Genomic DNA, 14,531 nt, shown 5'->3' on the forward strand with positions numbered 1-14,531 from the left:
GTACATCCACTTGGTTGTTCAATGAGAACAAGGGAGGGTACATCCCTTGTGGATCTTTGGCTTGTAAAGGATTTTACAAGGTTGAAAGAAATCTCAAGAACCGTTGGTTGCTTGGGGACTGGATGTAGGCACGGGTTGTTGTCGAACCAGTATAAATCTTGTGTTTGTCTTTTTCTTCCCTACACTCTTTAATTTCTGCTGTGTACTTTTAATTGTCGCTTTTACTTTTGGTTAAGTTATTTTTTCTTTTCTTTACTTTCTTAACTTAGTAGTAAAATCCTAGTTAAATCTAGTAACATTAAGAAGGATAAATTTTTAATTAGTCAAGACACATTAATAATTAATTCAACCCTCCCTTATTAATTATTCCGAGGCCACTTTATCCAACAAGTGGTATCAGAGCAGGTTTCTTGAGAAAAGTTTCACAACTTCAAGATTCATGGCCTTCTCAAATTCTTTGTTTCCTGAAGGAAACTCCATCCATAGGCCACCTATCTTTAATGGTGAGGGTTACCACTATTGGAAAACCCGAATGCAAATCTTTATTGAAGCCATAGATTTAAACATTTGGGAAGCAATAGAAATAGGACCTTATGTACCCACCATAGTAGATGCAAGCACTAGCACAACAACAGAAAAACCTAGAGATAAATGGACTGAAGAAGATAAAAGAAGAATCCAATATAACCTTAAAGCCAAAAAAATTATTACTTCTGCCCTAGGAATAGATGAATATTTTAGAGTGTCAAACTGTTCAAATGCAAAGGAGATGTGGGATACTCTCCAACTTACACATGAAGGCACCACTAATGTGAAAAGATCTAGAGTCAACACCATTACACATGAATATGAATTATTTAGGATGAACACTAATGAGAACATCCAAAGCATGCAGAAAAGATTCACACACATAGTCAACCACCTTGCTTCCTTAGGAAAAACCTTTCCAAATGAAGATTTAATCAATAATGTTTTGAGATGCTTAAGTAGGGAATGGCAGCCCAAGGTAACTGCCATTTCTAAAAGTAAAGATCTTTCCTCTATGTCTCTTACCACTCTTTTTGGCAAATTGCAGGAACATGAAATGGAACTTCAACGTCTAAACCAAAATGAAGAGACCGACAAAAGGAAAAGAAGCATAGCACTCAAAGCCTCCTCCTCAATGCAAGAAGAAGAAGAAGAAGAATCTGATGATGAAGAGGACTTCTCACTCTTTGTGAAGAAGTTTCATAAATTCGTCAAAAATAGAAGAATGGAGAGAAGCCATAACTTCAACAATGGGAAAAGATCTCAAGAAGTTTCTCCAACACTTAAATGCTATAAGTGTAATCAACCCGGTCACATAAAGGCAAACTGCCCCTCAAATGAGTCATGGCCCGAGAAGAATGAGAAGAAAAGCTATAAAGAAAGAAGATCCAAGAAGGCATATATTGCTTGGTGTGGCGTCCCTAAATAATGACTGGTTTAATAGTAATGATTTAAATAACAAAAACCATGGGAAATTTTTTTTTTCTTTTTCTTTTTCATTTCTTCTCTTTTTCGCGGTAATTAAGTTCAGAAGGAAAATCATCACTATAGAGTCCTGAATGGCCAGTTCACAACTCTATTCGGAGTCATTTCTTTCTGATCACACATGACCTTTAAAATATGTTGCCCTTTCAAAAATAAAAGTATGCCAGCCATTACTTTAGGTCGTCACGTGAAAATAATAAAATAAAATACGGTCGGTGAACTCTTTTTCAAACAAAGTTTGTTAATGCTTTCTTTTCAAAGAAACGGATTAAACATAAATACATTCATCATCTAAAGCTGTCCAAAATATGGGAGTTTTGCAAAATACATAGTGTCATCCAGAGCAAAGGTGTCCAATGTGGTGGCTTCAGCCACATGTATACATTCATCAAATTCCTATACAATAGGTCTACCCATACAAAAAAAAAACAAAAGAGTAAACCTAAATGTCTGTACTAGATACACCTACCCCCAAAAAGTATATAATCCTAGTCTAAGGAGTCGTCTGCTATGACGAAGAACCTCCACTAGTCGCTATCCCTCCGGGACCGCTCTCCTCCGTAGAGTCTGCCTTAGATGCCGACATGATGTTCTCGGGAGAATCCACCTCAGGAAGTGGGTCCTCATCACCCTCTAGAAAGTCAAGAGCATCCACAGCAGGCTTAGGAGGTAGCTCCTCAAGGTCTTCCTCAGATGACGTCACCTCAATCACTTGGACTGGCTCCACTAGTAGATATGGAGTAGGTGTAGGTAATATCAACTCCACAGTGCGCTGAAGCGTGCGTGCTGGTTCCTCTGGATGTACCAACGAAGTGGCTGTGAGTCAGATCGTGCCACGGAATCGGCACCTCACATTGCCTTCGAGGGTCTCCCAAACTCCCTCTAGGCACTCCATCTCCACTCGGTCATGGATGAATTGCGCTGCCATCACGATCTACAAGAAATAAAAGAAAGGGGTAGACTCTTTCACGAGAGATCTAACTACAGTAGCAACACAATGCGTCCCATAACCACTACATGCAATAAAAAGGTGTGCCTCAAGGCTTTTCTTCTCTGGTAATCGATTACACAGCATTGGTAATCGATTACCAGAGGCCCAACTCGAGTTACACAGCTTCAGAACATGAAAACCTGCAACGTGAGAAAGAGAGGGAGAAAAGCTTCTGAAATATTTGGGCTGAGTGAGGAGAGAGAACGTGGCTTGTGTTTAAAAGGCTTCCTCTTTTCTTTTCTTTTTTTTTTTAAAAAAAAGATGTGCCACATGTCTTCTTTTGAGTGGAGCAAAAAGGGTCCACTTTTTCTCTTGATGTGACTCATGCTCAGCCACAAGAAGAGAAAAAAATATGTCCTTTTGAAATGCTAAAATCCTACCTCGATTTGCGTGTCATTTCTCTTGTTCCAGTCCCTCACGTTTCTCTGCACCTGTCGGGGCCAATTTTCGAAAGTAGGCAATATATGTATCAAAACGCTTAGAATGAAACCCCGAGCGTGGTTCAGAGGTTGGTTTCGTTAAATTTTAAGTTGCACGCAAAATGGTAATTTTTAGACTAATTAATTGAGAATTAATCCATAACTATCCAGTTATGGCTTTCTCTTCCTTAATCAGCCTAACCTGCGAAGTATATATATATACTGAATAATAATTATATATATATAATCATTCAAAATGCACCGTTTACAAAAATTTCGGGTAGAAATTTCCAGGATGTCACACTTGGGATGACAATGACTCATCCGATGGTTTGGAGAAAGAGATCAACCTTCTATCCAAGGACTATGAAAGTGATGAGAACATCTCTCAGGAAGTTTAAGCAAGAAAAACAAAAGTCTGACTTCCATCTTTAAAGATCTAAGCACTCTAATCATGAAAAAGGTAACATCAAAACCATTATCTTTTAAATTAAGTTGGTTGAATTTTTTTTTCATTTAACTTGTTTATATGATGACTAACAAAATTTTATTTGTTTGTCTTGTTTGATTGCTATAATGAGTTTGTGCTCATATGTTTAGTTGAGTAATCTTCCTTTCTCAAAATATGAAGCTTATCATTAAAATAAATCTAAATGGTTGATGATGCCATGATCTATATCTTTCAATTGTTGTATGATTACTTGTATGATATGTGATATGAACCTTGATGGCACAAGGGCTGACTTAGGATCGTCTAGGATTAAACCTTGATGGAAAATGCGGAAATTGATTAAGGAAAGGATGGAAAATAAGGTGGTTAATTTCGTGGGTCTTAATAAGGTGGTTTCTGGCATAAAATGGATGAATGGGATGGTAAAACGTAGGTTAAGTGGTGGCTGGACAGAAATATAGAAATGGCAATAACGGAAGCTACAGGGCTCCAAATGAGGTGATTCCAAAACGAGGTGAAAGGTCTCGTTTTGAAATTCAATTTAGGGTCAAGAATCACTTAATTTGAGTGTGTAAAATGGGAGTTATGGTCACGAGATAATTTTGGGCAGAGGTGGATTTTCTGGAATTGTGGTTTGAAAGAACAAGGGTGGAGATGATAGGAAGGAAAGAATCACTCTTTCCAGCGAGGGCAACACACAAAGGTTGTGAAAGTCCTTTGATACAGCCAGGGTGTTCTTGAATCACTCAAGAATTTAGGAGAATCACTCTCACTAAGATAAAAGAGATAAACTCTAATTTTCTGAATAAAACTCAACTTGTGTTTATTGATAAAATGGTTCAGCTTATATAGAAGCTTTACAGCAGATTTTAGTAATGACCCACTAACCTAGAATTAAAATAACTTAATGCCATTAACCTAGGGAATTAAAAAAAACTTAATGGCTGAGTGTAACTGAAATTGTGGCAACCAAAAGTCACCCCCAACAGCCAACAAGTCAGCCACCATTTGGTCTCCCAAAAGGCTGATGCCTAGGTTGCCAATTGGGCCCTTATTACAACTTGAACTAAACCTAACTAAAGCCCTTTTAGTTGATTAACCCAAAACATATTTTTGGTCAGCCAACTTTACAAGGATTGGGCCATTATTTAGACAAACTAAACACTCTAAAATTGAGACAAAGTGGTGTCATTTAGTCCTCCTCCATTTGGGCCATGATACAACTCACAACCTTGGACTTTTCTCCTTGAAACTTGGGCTTGTATTCAAATAGTATGGACAGCACTTGTTGAAGAGCTTCCTTGGCTTTCCTTGCTCTAGCCCTTGTCATAGGTCCTCCAAGTCCTTCAAGTGGATCCTTGCCCTTGCTCTTGAACATGTCCTCATCATTCTCTCCCTCTTGAGAGGGATTTGTCCTCAAATCGGATTCTCCATCTGCATCAAAAAGAGATAAATCAGAGACATTGAAGGTGGAACTAACATTATACTCACCGGGCAGCTCAACTTTGTAAGCATTGTCATTGATTCTTTCAAGCACTTGAAATGGTCCATCTCCCCTTGGTTGAAGCTTTGATTTCCTTTGTTCCGGAAACCTTTCTTTTCTCATGTGCACCCAAACCCAATCTCCGGGTTCAAAGACAACCTTCTTTCTCCCTTTGTTGGCTTGTTTAGCATAGCTTTTATTTTTCCTCTCAATTTGATCTTTGACTCTCTCATGAAGCTTCTTCACATAGTCCGCCTTTGCTTGACCTTCTTTATGCTTAAAAATAGAAACATTAGGCATAGGCAAAATATCAAGAGGAGTTAGTGGGTTAAAACCATAAACAACTTCAAAAGGAGAACAATTAGTGGTGCTATGAACAGCTCTATTGTAAGCAAATTCAACATGGGGTAAACAAGCTTCCCAAGTTTTTAAGTTCTTCCTCAAAACTGTCCTAAGCAAAGTTCCCAAAGTCCTATTAACAACTTCCGTTTGCCCATCGGTTTGTGGGTGACAAGTGGTTGAAAATAACAATTTAGTGCCCAACTTGCTCCACAAAGTCCTCCAAAAATGGCTTAGGAACTTAGAGTCCCTATCACTAACAATGCTCCTTGGCAAACCATGGAGTCTCACAATCTCCTTGAAAAACAAATCAGCCACATGGGAAGCATCATCAATTTTTTTACATGGAATAAAATGAGCCATTTTAGAAAACCTATCAACAACCACAAAAATGGAATCTCTACCATTTCTTGTTTTTGGCAGCCCCAAAACAAAATCCATGGATAAATCAATCCAAGGATACTCCGGAATTGGCAATGGAGTATACAATCCATGAGGCTTTACCTTAGACTTTGCCTTTTTACATACAATGCAATGTTCACAAAATTTCTGCACATCCTTTTTCATATGAGGCCAATAAAAATGTTCTTGTAATGTTTCTAGAGTCTTTTGGACCCCAAAATGCCCCATTAAACCTCCTTCATGTGCTTCACAAACAAGCAAATTTCTAGTAGAACATTTAGGCACACACAATTTGTTTTCTTTGAAAAGAAAGCCTTCATGTCTAAAGAAACCATTTTCTGAAAAAATTTCACAATTTTTAAAAATTTCTCCAAAAGTTTCATCATTTTCATACATGCTTTTCAAACATTCAAGACCAATCAATTTTGTTTCAAGCATAGAAAGTAATGCATGACGCCGAGAAAGAGCATCGGCTACAATATTACCTTTTCCCTTTTTATGTTTGATAACATAAGGGAATTGCTCTAGGAATTCCACCCACTTCGCATGCCTTTTGTTAAGCTTGCCTTGCCCCTTGATATATTTGAGGGACTCATGGTCACTATGAATGACAAATTCCTTGGGATAAAGGTAGTGTTGCCATGTTTTCAAAGCACGTACTAAGGCATACAACTCCTTATCATAAGTTGAATAGTTAAGGGTAGGACCACTTAACTTTTCACTAAAATAAGCAATTGGATGGCCTTCTTGCATCAACACAGCCCCAATCCCAACATTTGAAGCATCACACTCAATTTCAAAAGATTTTTGAAAGTTTGGCAACGCAAGTATGGGGGCATTAGTTAGCTTTTGCTTAAGAACATTGAAAGCTTCTTCTTGTTTCTCTCCCCATTTGAAACCAACATTTTTCTTGAGCACTTCATTGAGAGGTGCTGCCAATGTGCTAAAATCCTTCACAAATCGTCTATAAAAACTTGCTAAGCCATGAAAACTCCTCACCTCGGTCACAGACTTAGGTGTAGGCCATTCTTGAATAGCCCTAACCTTCTCCTCATCCACTTGCACTCCTTTTGAACTCACAACAAAACCAAGAAACACAACATGGTTAGTACAAAAGATGCATTTTTCAAGATTGGCATACAATTGTTCTTCTCTAAGCACAGTCAAGACAGATTTTAAATGATCAATGTGCAAATCAAGTGAAGTGCTATAGATAAGAATATCATCAAAGTACACCACAACAAACTTTCCTATGAACTCTCTCAAGATATGGTTCATTAATCTCATGAAAGTGCTAGGAGCGTTAGTTAGGCCAAAAGGCATAACCAACCATTCATACAAACCATATTTTGTTTTAAAAGCAGTTTTCCATTCATCCCCTTCTCTAATCCTAATTTGATTGTATCCACTTTTTAAATCGATTTTAGAGAAGTAACATGCACCATGCAATTCATCAAGCAAATCATCAAGCCTGGGTATAGGATGCCTATATTTAATGGTGATGTTATTAAGGGCTCTACAATCGGAACACATGCGCCATGTCCCATCCTTTTTAGGGACCAAAATCACTGGGACAGCACAAGGACTCATACTATCTCTTACCCAACCTTTGCTAATGAGTTCATCCACTTGTCTTTGAATCTCTTTGGTTTCTTGTGGATTACTTCTATAGGCTGGCCTATTGGGCAAAGAAGCTCCCGGAATGAGATCAATTTGATGCTCAATTCCCCTCAAAGGTGGTAGTCCATTTGGCACATTTGGTGGAAACATGTCTTGAAAATCCTGCAAAAGAGTTTTAACACTAGAAGGCACTTCAAAATCATCAAAAGTGTTAGTGGTCAAAATCTGATTTTTGCAAAACAAGATATATAGTGACTGTTTAGCACGAAACAACCTCTTGACCTCACTTTTTGTGGCTAAATAGCTCTCCCTCACTTCAAGTGTTTCACTCTTCTTTTGTTCACTCTTTTTCCTCTCAAGTGTTTCCCTCTTTTTCTCACTCTCAAGTGTTTTGCTCACTTTTTCTTTTTCTCTTTTCTCTTGAAGAATTTTTTCTCTCATCTTCTTTTGATCCTCACACACTTCTTGTGGACTCAATGGCTTGAGCACAATCTTTTTGTCTTGGTGCATGAAAGAGATCTTGTTGGTGTAACCGTCATGATTGGCTCTTTTATCAAATTGCCATGGTCTCCCCAAAAGTAAGTGACTGGCCTCCATAGGAACAACATCACAAAGTACCTTATCATTGTATTTCCCAATGGAAACGTCCACTTCAACTTGCTGCCTCACTTGCACCTCCCCATCCTTACTAAGCCATTGAAGTTTGTATGGCCTAGGATGTGGTTTAGTAGCTAAATTTAGCTTTGACACTAATCTAGCACTAGCCACATTGGTGCAACTACCTCCATCAATGATCACCATGCACACCTTGCCATTGATTAAACATCTAGTGTGAAAGATGTTTTCTCTTTGGCTCTCCTCCTCATGCTTCAATTGACCACCAAGTAACCGCCTAATCATCAACAAATCTCCCTCTTGAGTCTCCTCTTCCTCTATGTACTCACTCTCCTCTTCCTCTTCAACATCGGATTCACTTATATATTCTCCATCTCTAAGAATCATGGACCTTTTGTTAGGGCATTCATAAGCATAGTGTCCTAGGCCTTGGCACTTGAAACACTTCACATCTCTACTCCTTTTAGAGGGTTCCTCTTGGGACTTTGAGCGAGTTTTTGATGGGATAGGTGTGGAACTACTAGAAGTAGCAGCCCCATCTTTCTTACCTTTGTCTTTCCAACTAGAAGAACCAAAGTTGGTAAAACTCCTCTTAGCCACTCCCTTCCTTTTTAATTGTTGCTCCACTTGGATTGCTTTGTGAAGCAAATCATCCATTTCAACAAACTCCTGCAGCTCAACAATATCACGGATATCATTAGTCAAACCATTAAGAAATCGAGCCATAGTTACCTCCTCATCTTCTTCAATATTTGCTTGAATCATGAGCACATCCATTTCCTTGAAATACTCCTCAACCCCCTTGTTGCCTTGGGTTAGTTTTTGGAGCTTGAATTTCAAGTCCCTTGAGTAACTAGCCGGCACATACCGCTTCCTCATGATCTTTTTCATATCCGTCCATGTATCAACCATTGGCTCTTCATTTCTTGCTCTCTCCTTTTGTAGCTTGTTCCACCACACAAGAGCATAGTCGGAAAACTCCGTGGCGGCAAGCTTCACCTTTTGGTCCTCCTCATAGTTGTTGCATGAGAAAACATGCTCTATTTTCATCTACCACTCCAAGTAGGCCTCCGGATCATTCTTTCCTTTAAATGGAGGAATGTTGAGTTTAATACCATCAATTCGGTTTTTTCTAGGAACACCATCATTCCCTCTTCTCCTCCTTTCTTCTTCATTATGATCTCTATTCTCCATTTGATCCAACCTCTCATGGAGCGCATCATCTTGTTGTTTCATTAACCTCTCCAAATGTTGCATCAAAGCTTGCATTTGGAATTGCGAAAGCCCCACTCCATCATTAGGATTAGTACCTGACATCTCAAAAAAACAAATCAAACGTAACAAGACAATTATAGTTGCTGTTTGAATACCTCACCCACTCAAGTGTATCACACAATTATGGCTTTTCTCTAATGAAACACTCTTGCCTTTTACCACTCTAATTCCCCTTGAGTTCTTAGGTAATTCAAGAGATTATGGCCACAACAAAGAACAATTCACCAATATGTGTAAGGTAAGGCTAGAGAGACAAGGAAAAGGTTAACCAAGAAAAAGGCTAACAATGTTTTTAGGCACAAATGAAGGAAATAAAATTCAGAATTTAGGAATTCAAGTAACAATCCTTCATGCAACCAATATATTACCTTAAAGAGATTTTTTTTAAAGTTCTTCAAGCATGAACCATTCAGCCCAATTTTTTTTTTTTTTAATTTTGCTTATACGAAATTCTGCTTTTTTTTTTTTAACAAAGAGATCAAAAGGCTTAACTTTTGCAATGGTTCAGCCTAAAAAAAAATATATATGAATAAGAAGGTAATATAAATGGCAAAGAGAATAAAGAAGGATGTTACCCAATATTTCCAGTAAAGGAAGTGTTGATCCTAGAACCTGAGCTCTGATTACCAAATGATATGAACCTTGATAGCACAAGGGCTGACTTAGGATCGTCTAGGATTAAACCTTGATGGAAAATGCGGAAATTGATTAAGGAAAGGATGGAAAATAAGGTGGTTAATTTCGTGGGTCTTAATAAGGTGGTTTCTGGCATAAAATGGATGAATGGGATGGTAAAACGTAGGTTAAGTGGTGGCTGGACAGAAATATAGAAATGGCAATAACGGAAGCTACAGGGCTCCAAATGAGGTGATTCCAAAACGAGGTGAAAGGTCTCGTTTTGAAATTCAATTTAGGGTCAAGAATCACTTAATTTGAGTGTGTAAAATGGGAGTTATGGTCACGAGATAATTTTGGGCAGAGGTGGATTTTCTGGAATTGTGGTTTGAAAGAACAAGGGTGGAGATGATAGGAAGGAAAGAATCACTCTTTCCAGCGAGGGCAACACACAAAGGTTGTGAAAGTCCTTTGATACAGCCAGGGTGTTCTTGAATCACTCAAGAATTTAGGAGAATCACTCTCACTAAGATAAAAGAGATAAACTCTAATTTTCTGAATAAAACTCAACTTGTGTTTATTGATAAAATGGTTCAGCTTATATAGAAGCTTTACAGCAGATTTTAGTAATGACCCACTAACCTAGAATTAAAATAACTTAATGCCATTAACCTAGGGAATTAAAAAAAACTTAATGGCTGAGTGTAACTGAAATTGTGGCAACCAAAAGTCACCCCCAACAGCCAACAAGTCAGCCACCATTTGGTCTCCCAAAAGGCTGATGCCTAGGTTGCCAATTGGGCCCTTATTACAACTTGAACTAAACCTAACTAAAGCCCTTTTAGTTGATTAACCCAAAACATATTTTTGGTCAGCCAACTTTACAAGGATTGGGCCATTATTTAGACAAACTAAACACTCTAAAATTGAGACAAAGTGGTGTCATTTAGTCCTCCTCCATTTGGGCCATGATACAACTCACAACCTTGGACTTTTCTCCTTGAAACTTGGGCTTGTATTCAAATAGTATGGACAGCACTTGTTGAAGAGCTTCCTTGGCTTTCCTTGCTCTAGCCCTTGTCATAGGTCCTCCAAGTCCTTCAAGTGGATCCTTTCCCTTGCTCTTGAACATGTCCTCATCAATATGTTTAGAAGTATTTGATTGATTGCTCATGTTTTTTTTCAAAACCATTATATTATATAAAATTATTTTTGATATATTAAAACTTTCTATGTTCATCTTGGTAAGTGTTGATTTTTTTGTTGTTTTAGAAGAAGTGTTTGGTAATCGATTATAGAGTGTCTGTGTCTATAAATTCGAAATTTTAGAAACCGCGAGAATGTGATTTCTGCAGCAACTCGACCCCAAAATCCCTAAAACTTCATAACTCGATTTCTCCCTCAATTCTCAACCAAATCACGCCCCACAAAGCCCAAAATTCATCATTTTTCATTCTCTTTCATCTCCACCGATTAAAACTTCCAAAAACACCTCCAAATGGTAGAACCATCGAAGAAGCGAAAGGGGGTTGTGACTTCATCTGCAGTCACTGGAACTCGAAGCCACCAAACACCCAAAGCGCAGACATCTCAAATTCCTCCCTCCATATCATCTCCTACATTGTTTTCCTCGGAAGAACAACATATCCGGTACAATTCTCTTTTCTCTTCTCGTTCCATTATCGACCCTAAGTTCGTAGACTTAGCTTTCTTTGATGATGAAGTGTTTGATTGCTTTCAAGCATTTCAAAATTCTGGTTTAATTCAGTTTATCTCCATGAAACTTCCTTTTTACCCTGAATTGGTTAAAGCCTTTTATTCTAACTTGGAAATTCAAGAAGATTCCTTGATTTCCGAAGTTTATGGGATTAAGATGGTCATAGACCAATCCCTTTTCTTTGAACTCACTCAATTATCCAGTGACGCTGTACCATTTGAGGGTACACTTGATGATGAGTGGAAGTTTGGATTTTTGTGTCTAATGCCTGCCGGATGGTTTGCACCAACCAAGCGGATATGACCCGAAGGCTTCTTGCCAGTTCATTGGCATTTGAATGCCGCATCATGCACTACTTGATTGTGCGCATCCTACTCCCTAGATCTTCCAACCTTGCACAGGTTTCTGAGGAAGATTTGATAATCATGTGGGTTTTCTTAACCGGTCGACAAATCGACTGGGCCCATCTTGTGAGATATCGCATGCATAAGGCACTGCAATCCAATGCTCCACTCCCATATCCCCATCTGATTACCTTGTTTCTTCAACATTTTAATGTCCCTCTTGACTCTGAGCCCTTTGTCAAAGTCAGGAGATCCTTCTCTATTGGTGCAAATGTAGTCTCTTCCTTCAGATACCGCAAAGAGAGGGATGACTCTTAGGTGAAGAAGGATGCTCCAGTACAAGCCGCTAAAGACCGTTCTCCATCACCACATTCTCAGAGAGATGACTCTTTATCTCTCATGCACTACATTCTTGACTGACTGGATGGACTCCACACCTTTGTCGGAGAGCGCTTTGACTCGCTGGACAGCCGTATTGATGCCATGGATGCATGATTTGCAGGGATGGATACACGTATCACCAAGCTTGAGGAGGATGTTAGTTTTGTTCGTCAGTGCTTTGATCTTCCACCACCATCCTCATAGATTTAGATTATTACTATATTTTGTTTCTAAAGCCTTGTATTTGGCTATATAATTATGACATTTGAACACTTAGTATTTCTTTTAATATTTGCTTAGTATGACTGAACATGTTGTTTATGGCTTGTGTTATATGACTAAGTGGTTTGCGTTTCAATTTGGTTTTATTCAAATTATACTTTATGTATGTTTTAGAATCATTTATGTTTGTTTTACAAACTATGTTTTCTGTATGTTTTAAATTATTCATGTTTTATGCACTTTGGCCTTTTTGATGTTGCCAAAGGGGAGAGAAAAATAGGTATTTTAGAAATCAAGATATTATATTTTCAAAGTTTTAAAATTAAGCATGAATTCAAAAAGAAAGGGGGAGAAAGAGATGAGTGAACGGTAGAACAAAACTTGTATGTATCCTCTTGATTTCATGATTGTCATCATCAAAAAGGGGGAGATTGTGGAAGCAATGACTTCCAAGATTATTTTGATGGTGCCAAAGAATCAAGAGTTAAGCAAGTTCCAAAGAATTAGGAGTCAAAAAGCTTCAAGAATCAAGTTTCAAAGAATCAAGATTCAAGAACATTCAAGTTTCAAGATTCAAAATTCAAGAACAATTAAGTTTCAAGATTCAAGATTCAAGAACAATCAAGTTTCAAGAATCAAGATTCAAGAACAATCAAGATCAAGATTCAAGAATCAAGAGAAGACTCAATCAAGATAAGTACTAAATTTTTTTTTCAAAACATTGAGTAGCACAAGAATTTTTCACAAAATCTTTTACCAAAGAGTTTTACTCTTTGGTAATCGATTACCAGAAGGTAGTAACCGATTACCAGTAGCCAACAATGTTTTTCAAACTGATTTACAAAGTTGTAATTGATTACCATGAGCATTTAAACGATTACCAATGTTTTAAAACGTTAGATTTCAAATTTCAAGAGCCACAACTAGGGATAAAACATTTTCAAATCACTTTAAACTTGTGTAATCGATTACACAATACTTGTAATTGATTACTAGAGTTTCTAAACGTTTTGATTTTCAAATTTAAACATGAAGAGTCACATTTGTTGATGTGTAATCGATTACCAATTACTGATTTCAAAAAATAAATTACCAAAAGTTATAATTCTTGAGGTGACTTGTTTTTGAAGACTTTTCAAAAGTCACAACCTTGAAGTAACTAGTTTTCAAAAGAGTCACAACTTTTAAAGTGACTAGTTTTAAAGAAATTGCCAAGAGTCACAAACTTTAACTTGAGTCATCAAACGATTATAAATATGTGACCATGGCACGAATTTCAAAAACTGAAAAGACTGATTCCTTTCATGATTAACAAATTTCATTCATAGATTTTTTTAAATACTTTCTCTTCCAAGAAAAGTTAATTCTTCAAAAACTTATGCTACTCTTCTTCTTCATTCACTTCTTTCTCTTGCCATAAGATTCAAAGGTCTAACCGGCTGAGAATTCTTTTGTTTCTTCCCTTCTTCCTCTTGACAAAAGATTTCAAAGGACTAACCGCCTAAGATATCTTATGTTTCTTACAAAAGATTTCAAAGGACTAACCGCCTGAGATATCTTTTGTATCCCCTTCACAGAGAATTCAAGAGACTAACCGCCTAAGAATTCTTTGTCCTAACACATTGGAGGGTACATCCTTTGTGGTACAAGTAGGGGTACATCTACTAGGATTGTTATACTGAGAACAAGAGAGGGTACATCTCTTGTGGATCAGTTCAAGTGCAGGGTACATCCACTTGGTTGTTCAAAGAGAACAAGGGAGGGTACATCCCTTGTGGATCTTTGGCTTGTAAAGAGTTTTACAAGGTTGAAAGAAATCTCAGGAACCGTTGGTTGCTTGGGGACTGGATGTAGGCACGGATTGTTGCCGAACTAGTATAAATCTTGTGTTTGTCTTCTTCTTCCCTAAACTCTTTAATTTCTGTTGTGTACTTTTAATTGCCACTTTTACTTTTGGTTTATTATTGTTTCTGTTCTTTACTTTCTTAACTTAGTAGTAAAAGCCTAGTTAAATCTAGTAACATTAAGAAGGATAAATTTTTAATTAGTCAAGACACATTAATAATTAATTCAACCCCCCCCCCCCCCGCTTCTTAATTATTCTGAGGCCACTTGATCCAACAGATGCCATGAACAACATGATCA

Source organism: Glycine soja, chromosome 2 (genome assembly GCF_004193775.1).
Source record: "Glycine soja cultivar W05 chromosome 2, ASM419377v2, whole genome shotgun sequence".
Taxonomy (NCBI): Eukaryota; Viridiplantae; Streptophyta; class Magnoliopsida; order Fabales; family Fabaceae; genus Glycine; species Glycine soja.